Here is an 8895-nt window from a genome sequence, read left to right as displayed (position 1 = left end):
GGCTCAGAAAATGGGCAAGAATTAACCTCCATTTTTTAGCCTATAGATAACTCTTAATATGTTAAACTGAATTTATAAACTAGTCCTTCCAAATCTGCCTCTTTTCCTGAATTCTCTTAGTTAATACCATCACTACCATCACTATCCTCCAAGTTTCCCAAGCCGGAAATCAGTGAGTTATCCTGAATCCGCTCCCTTTCTAAGTACTTCACACACAATCTAGTTACCACCTTCTTAAAAAAATCTCTTGAGACCATTTCCTGTTTCTTTTTGTCTTATTACTGCCTTAGTATAAGTTTAGATTTCTTGTGGTTAACTGCAATATCCTTTTAACTGGTTCCTATTTTTAAAATGCATTCTCTTCAATCTATACCTACATGGCAAAGTAATCTTCCTAAAACAAATCTGATTATTTCATTCCTCTGCTGAAACCCTTTTGTGGCCTTCTTAGCTCTCAGAATAAAAATGGAATTCAACTCTTTAAGATAAAAGTCTGTCTTTGATATGACCTTTGACTATTTCTGTAATTCAACTTTTATATCTGCTGTAAGGTATATTTTGCTCCAAACATAGAGTTATCTAGACTGGGCTTTTACTCTCTCTGCTTTCCCATCTTCATTCCTATTAATGTTTTAAAACTTAATTTGATTGTTGAGTAGTATGTTTGTAGATAGATAATATTTTGATATTTTTACAATGGGCTTATGATCCAATTTGGGGTAATCAGAGTCATTTTCTGGGACTTTTCTTCTGGAGAGGAGTGGGAAAGACTCTCTTTTGCTTTTCAGGTAAAGATGCTGCTAAGATGTGAACCTGGGGCTTCTATCATTTGGAGGAACTCATTGGCAGAGATTGAGACCAACATCTAGGGAGAAGTAGAGCTAAGAATGGGAGGAAGGGAATATGAGAGAATGAGAAAGCAAGTCTTGGTGACATTTTGAGCCCTGGATCTGGTGTGTGTAATGTTAGGTCTATTACAGTCTTTTCCAGTTATTAGCTGATAAATCCACTCTCCCTTTTTCTTTCCGTTAAATTAGATTGATTAGCTTTCATCACGTCAGACCAAAAGAGTCCATGGAGGTGCAATAGAATTAATAAGTTAACATTACTTATAAACTTAGTCTTTACAATTTTGGCTGTAGCTATACATAGTATAACTTTGGCAGATGGTTTTCAGGGGAAACGTACTGCTTTAAGCCTGCATAAAGCAGGCTGTACTTAAAAGGGTAACTTTGAACTCTTTGTACTTAAAGTTAAGACTTTGTATGAATTAGTATTGGAAGTAGACACATGGAAAATGTAAGAATTTTTAAAGAAAGTTTATTTGTAATCTTGTATCATTTAACCTAATGGTTCTCAAATCTGGGTGTACAGTCATCTGAAGAGCTTCTAAAACTGCAGATCCCTAGGACCTTCCCAGACTAAGTAAATCAGAATCTCTGGGGCTGGGACCCAAGCATTGGTATTTTTTAAAAGCTCAGTTTCAACTTTTAGTAAGAGTTGAGAACCAAAGACCTAACCTGTTTCTGTTCCTTGAGGAATTCAAGTTACCTACACATGGATTTTTATTGATCTCTTTTCCTCATTGTAATTTTCCCCATAATGGGCATAACATTAAAATCTAGTTGCTGGCTTTTGTGGTGTTTTCTAATTTGGGATTTCTATAAAACTGGCCAGGGACATACGATTAGGCACTGCTCATCTTTAATTTTGATTTTAATAAAGTGGCTGTAAATGTGAATCTCTGTGTAAGTTCTCTATGTTGTCTTACTGAGATTTACATTTTTCTCAGACTTATCTTTGTAAGAGCTTGCTTTAAGGAAGCGATACTAGAAGTAAGAAGATAACTTTCAATAGTAAAATTGATGCAAAAAGAAACCATTAGAATGATATATTAAAATAAACACAACTTATATCATTAGGAGTATGATATATAGAACAAAAAGATTCCTTGGATTTTGACGTACATTTTGGTCTGTTTATCCCAAGAGTTTGATAAGATTTCCATGCTAAAAGCAATTGCTGTTTAAGATGAAAAGGATATTTCGTTTTTGATGATGTATCTGATTTAAAGGCAGACATTTTTCTTAATTTGCAATTTATGATATCTGCCAGTTGCCTTCGTGTGTCACACACACACACGCACACACACACAGACACACTTTAACTGTAATAGCATTTACATAAATCCACAGAAAACAATAGACAGTAAGAAAACAATGTTAGAGAAATGGTAGGAATTAATTAAAATTGCTTTATTAGTTAATCATATAAAAATTTAACAGAATGGTTTCTTGGTGCTTAGCATTGATCTAAGGGCTAAGAGGGTTACAATCCTGATCATATGAAATTTGCAATCTAATTGGAGAGATGAGACAAAGCAGAAAAATTAAACAAACTTGCAGGGTGTACATGCGTCAGTTTTAGTCTGCATAGTAATGACGATAAGTACTGCATCTCAGATAATGGAGATATACCCAAAATAAGCTTCCTAAAAGATGTGAAATGAAAAAGACTTTTTGATCTTTCTCTGTGTATTTCAGTACCCTGTAGTGAGTCTTTAGTTTCATATTTTTGACCACTTCCAAGTTAGAAGCAAGTTCCCTTGGTGGCCAACTTTTGTTTTTCTTGGTCTATCCTTTATAGAACATTGTTTAGAAAATTCTGTTTGGGAGTATGAGCTGATAGATTTTCAAAGGGTTCCAAAATTTAAGATTTTGCATTGGATTTTGTTTGTTCTGATTTCTTAACCTCAAAATAGAAGGTAGTGTGAGCGTGGTACAGGTATCTTGGCTCCTAGTATGGCGGACGGATGGTGAGTAACAGGGCTCAAATCTAGAGTCTTTGGGGAATATCAAATTCTTTTAACCTATGGGCTCTCATGAGCTTATTACAAGTAGTCAGATATTTTAGCCTTTCCTGGGGATTTCTAGTTACCCTTCCTAATTTGTCTTAGCTCTGGTTGGGTAACAAACGGCATTGTTGGAGTCATTTGTGAGGTATGTTCCAAGTAATGAATAATTGCCTTTCCCGCACATTAGAGTGCTTATCCCATAAAGATGGTATAGTCACACATTACAATTCCAAAGTTGGAGAGAGAGGGATGAAATGTAAATAGTTGCATGTATCTGTGCTTGTGGGGGATGTGTCCTAAATGAAAACATCATTTGACTTGTGTCGTGCTAGGAAAAGGGATACAAAACAATTGCTTTAGTATAAAGATAGAGCTGTTTCTCTCTGGTCTCATCTTTCCTTATTGGGAAAGAAAGATTTGTTTTTGTTTTGTTTTGTTTTGTTTTAGTCTTCATCTCAAAACCACTTTTTTGATGACTGGTCAAAATTGCTTTCTTTTCAGCCACTTGCACTCCAATTCGATTAGACCCTTTCTCCTCAGGGCACTTCATCCTTATAAAAAAAATCACCTCAGATGCCCTCACTGTTTAATACTCCACCCAATTGTAATAACTTCTTACTTTTGTTTTTCTCCTGAAGATCTCTAGCTTTCTTTAGGAGTTTGCCTCTCTATTTTCACTCTCTGTGGCTTTCCATTTTGGCTCCTCATCTCGGAATCAAATTCTGGTTTGTTGTTTCAAATAAGTATTACTATATCTATTAACTAATTACGTTTCAGTTCCTCCAGCTTCAGGTAGTTTGGGATTTCCTGAGTCTCTTGATTTGGAGAAAGGATTTTTTTTTATGTTTCCACTGCAGGTATTTAATGATTGAACATTCATATAAACTTAAACTTCAGAAGAGCAAATAGCCTCAACATAAGTATAATTAAGCTTCATGGTACCTTAGTGAAGAAGGGAGAATAAATAACCAGGGAGGCTACAATCGTTTCCTCCCAAGCCTGATTAAAAACAAAGTTTTAAAATGTTAAACTGGTGCTAATCTGCATGACTGCTTCAGGTTTCATTTGAGGAAGAATTGTGGCTGCTAATTTTCTCACTAAAATATGTGAATCTATTTACATAATCAGAGCCCTATGGGATGGAGCTTAGATTTAATATGGTTTTGGTGCTTATGTGTTTTCCAGTACATTGATTAATACTGTCCTCTGAAGTGGAACCCAATCAGGGGTAACCTGCCAGAGGACTATTTTCTAGAAATTTCAGCTGAACTAATATCCGTGGAAATCTTAAGACTATAGAAGAGTTGATGAATATACCACAATTAAACTTGCTTTGTGAATTGAAGAATGGGGCAAAGGATAATGAACATATTGAAATGATTCCACATGTTTTATGTATGACACATTTGTAATTAAAACAGATCCTCAAGGTAAGTTTGTATATACTAATATAATAATTTCAAAAAAGCAGAATACATTATTAAATATCTACAGGGCATATTTCCCAGTTGGAGAATGTGAAAATTTGGCTTGTTTTGCTACTTCAACAGTTGTTTACCAGAAACTAGAGATTGAGTGTACCAGTAAGCCGTATTTGTTGGGCAATCTGTTTCATTGCTCAAATCTGTATCTATATATGTGGATATCTATATCTACTTATATCTCTATCTATCTCTATGTATCTATGAGTGCATCTTCAATATATAATTTTCTAGTTATACAGTTATAAATAACTTTAATTTCAGTCACTCAACTAAACATTAACATTTATCCTAATTTCCTCAGTCTTGCGAAGATCCTCTGAGATCTTTAACAATTCAGCAGTTATTGTACCTGGCAGCTCTAGGTCATGACTTTTACAGCCAGGGTCATTTTAGGGTTTAATGGGGGATTTAACAACCCCATTGCTGTTTATAAATGATTGTTACAACCTTTTCTATCATGGGATCTTCCAAACAATCCTGTGAGGTTGGAATAAGTACTGTTTTACAAACTTTTACAGAGGCAACTGACATGTTCCATAGATTTTCATTTTTAAGTTATGAGTAAGGGTTGATTAACCAATAATCTATTAAGTGAATCATTGCAATTGACTAAAATTTGGTTTTCATGAGAAAAATTAATAGGGAACTAGAGGGCTCTAAGCCAGTATATATGTGACTAAAGAGTCTGGCTACTATGTATTTGGTGAGTTTACAAAACTTCTATTGTACTTGTTCCCATGTAGATAGTTGCAGTTCCCACAATGTCAAGGAAAAGCACTCAGTTATCCCTACATCATCCTTGTTTTCTTGACTGTGGGAATGATTTTAGTTGATGCTCCTTTGTCTCGTAATTATGAGTTACTGTTAGAGTATTGTGAGTTGTTTGATTAACTTTACACTGTAGGATGTTTGCATATTTGCAACAATGATATTTGTAGCTCTTTTTATCAAAATAGATTTTAAGGTAAATTATTACTTTTAAGGTTACTTTTATAGGGGCGCCTGGGTGGCTCAGTCGGTTAAGCGTCCGACTTCAGCTCAGGTCACGATCTCACGGTCCGTGAGTTCGAGCCCCGCGTCGGGCTCTGGGCTGATGGCTCAGAGCCTGGAGCCTGCTTCCGATTCTGTGTCTCCCTCTCTCTCTGCCCCTCCCCCGTTCATGCTCTGTCTCTCTCTGTCTCAAAAATAAATGTTAAAAAAAAAATTATAATAAAAAAAGGTTACTTTTATATATGTGTATTAGTGAAATATATATAATATATTTATATATTATATAAAATAAGCAAATTTACCTTTAGGTAAATATGTATAGTATGTTTTATTGTATACATAAATGTATGCCAGCCACTAAGTTGTATATGCAACACTAAGTTGTGTATACACAGATGTGAACCAGCATACTTGTATATTGAATGAAGCAGATGTACCCTATAGTGAGAATGGGTGAGATGGATGGGCCTTGGGGTCTTTGGCATTCCTTAAGTGAGCTGTGTTAAAAAAGTAAGAACCATCTATTTTCAGGAGTCCTAAGTTGGAGAATGACAGGAACCTGCTTGTTTGGCATGTGGTTATGGGGACTCTTGGGGTATACTTCCGATTTCCATAAAGACCATGTTGATGTCACGTATTTGTAAGAAGAGAGTGGGACTGTTTGCATAGAATCTGGCCTTTTGCTATATGATTATGTGGAAATGAATCACAGTTGTGTTGGCCAGAACCACCATTAAGCTTTGTATGTGAAATGCATTAAAGAATTATTTTGTTTCTCCCCTGCAGCTATGATTTCTTATATATGTGTAAAACTCTACAATTAGAGATTTGCCAGCCTAATTCTTTTCTGAAGGGAAAATTGAGCCCCGGAGACATGAGGTGATTTAAGACCAGAGAGGCTGAGATAGAACCAGTGATCAGAGCTCCTGATACTCTCAGCCTAAGGTGTTTTTTTTTTTAATCTAAATTTTATTTTTTATATAGGACATATATCCACATGGTTCAAAAATCAAAAATTACAAAAGGGTGAGGCAGTTAAGTGTCCAACTTCAGCTCAGGTCATGATCTCATGGTTTGTGAGTTTGAGCCCTGCAACAGGCTCTTTGCTGTCAGTGCAGAGTCTGCTTAGGATCCTCTGTTACCCTCTCTTTCTCTGCCCCTCCCTTGCTTAATGTGCTCTCTCTCTCTCAAAAATAAATAAACATTGGGGCGCCTGGGTGGCTCAGTCAGTTAGGCATCTGACTTTAGCTCAGGTCATGATCTCACAGTTTGTGAGTTCGATCCCTGTGTCAGGCTCTGTGCTGACAGCTCAGAGCCTGGAGCCTTCTTCAGATTCTGTGTCTCCCTCTCTCTCTGCCCCTCACTTGCTCAGGCTCTGTCTGTCTCTCTCTCTCTTTCTCTCTCTCTCTCAAAAAAAAAATAAAATAAAAAATTAAAAAAATAAACGTTTAAAAAAATTAAAAACGGGCTTATAATGAAAATCTCCCTTCCCTTCCATTCCATTCCTCAGCCATTCAGTTCCCCTCTTTGGACAGAAACAATGCTATCAGTTTTGTAAGTATGCTCCCAGAAGTGTTTAATGCATGTACAAATAAGTATATGTGTAGATACTCTCCTCATCTCTTTTTATCCAAATGGTAGTATACTCTTCATATGATTTTATACCTTGTGTGTTTTTTTTTTAACTCAGCATTTGAAATCACTTCATATTGTTACAAAAAGAGAATTCTCATTAATTTTTATGGCTATAGAATATTTCTTTGAATAGATATATCATTTATTTAATCAATCATCTATTGATAGACATGTAGGTTGTTTCTAGTCTGTGCAATAGCAAATAATGCTGCAGTGAAATATCTTATACATATATAATTTTATACATGCTTGACTCAATTTATATGATAAATTCCTAGAAAAGGAATTTTCTATGTTTAAGAGTTGGTTACCTGGTATATATTGCAAAATTGCACTTCATAGAAGTTGAATCGGTTTACATACCTGCCAGCAATATGTAATATTGTCCATTTCTCCATACACTTACCAACATAGTGTATTATTAATTTTTTTGGTTGTTGCCTATCTAATAGTCAAAAAACAGTGGGTGAGTGTTGCTTTAATTTGTACTTTTCTTATTTCGAGTGAAGTTGTACATTACTTTATACATTCCGGAGCCTTTTTCCTTTCCTTTTCTGTAAACTGTCTGTTCATATATTTTGTCCATTTTCCTTCTAGTCTGTTGGTCTTTTCCTGATCAATGTTTTTGAAAGTCTTTCTAAATTAGTAACCTTGATACACTGTCTGTATTTTTTCTCAGTTAATCCTATTAGGTGCCCAGCATCAGACTAGGACATGCTGCTTACTTTTGAGAAAGATAGAATAAACTTGGTTTTGAATATATATATATGTGTAGCAAAGTTAAGAATCTTTTCTCCCTGGTCACATTTGAAAGAGTTGAGAAATCATTAGAAGAAAATCTGTGTAACAGTACACTATAATAAGAGCCTGTTTCTGGTTGGTTTATTGATCAAAACTGCTGTGGGTCTTTGGTGGGAGAAACCTTCAACTGTGTCACAATGAATGGAGACAAATGAGCATTGAAAAATCTGCAGCCACCTGGAAAAATAGGCTCCTTTCTTCTGGGAAACCTCTAGTTTCTTAAAGACCCCTATTTGCAACTGAAAAATGTGTCATTCTGTAGTGTATAGATCTGAGTGGTTAAGGTTTTAGCCAAAAATATTTGTTCATTTGAAAATAAACTGGATAATCCTCATGTTCAGCTTTTTAACTAACTCTTCAAACCCTTTGTGGTTATGGATTTCAGTGGTAAATGGATAGAATGAGAGCATCAAGATTTTTGGGCGATACCTCAGAAACTGAAAATGAAAACATATACAGTTGACCCTTTAACAGCATGGGTTTGCAGGTCTACTTATATGCAGATATTTTTTGGTAAATACAGTACTATGCTATAAATGTATTTTCTCTTATGATTTTCTTAACATTTTTTTCTCTATATTATTTTAAGAATACAGTATATAATACATATAACATACAAAATATGTATTAATTCACTATGTTATTGGTAAGGCTTCTGGTCAATAGTAGGCTATCATTTGTTAAGTTTTGGGGAGTTAAGCTGTACATAAATTTTCCACTGTGCAGAGGGTTGACGCTCCTAACCCCTGTTTTATCTAAGGGTCAACTATACAATGAGGAAATTAAATTTGGTATTATAGTATTTTCTGATACCTAAGGCATATTAATTATAACTAATAGTTTGTATAAGAAAGCATGGAATTTTTAAAAATAAGATCAGGTAAACAGTTATGATTAGGTTGTCAGAGAGGGAAGTATAGAGTCTCTCTTGGTGACAATTAGCTGGGGACTGCATCCAGGGCATCAGTGGTATTAATGCATCAACACATCACTGGCATTGGGGCGTCAGTGGTGCGTCCATCCCAACAGTGGAGCAGCCAGAGCAGGAAGGAAAGGTTTAATTTATAGTAAGTAAATTTTATTCACATTAAGAAATACAAAGCATTTTAAAACTTTGGATAATATAGCTAT

Source organism: Panthera uncia, assembly GCF_023721935.1.
Source record: "Panthera uncia isolate 11264 chromosome D3 unlocalized genomic scaffold, Puncia_PCG_1.0 HiC_scaffold_8, whole genome shotgun sequence".
Taxonomy (NCBI): Eukaryota; Metazoa; Chordata; class Mammalia; order Carnivora; family Felidae; genus Panthera; species Panthera uncia.
The sequence above is the reverse complement of the archived record's forward strand: the minus strand, read 5'-3'. Positions refer to the sequence as shown.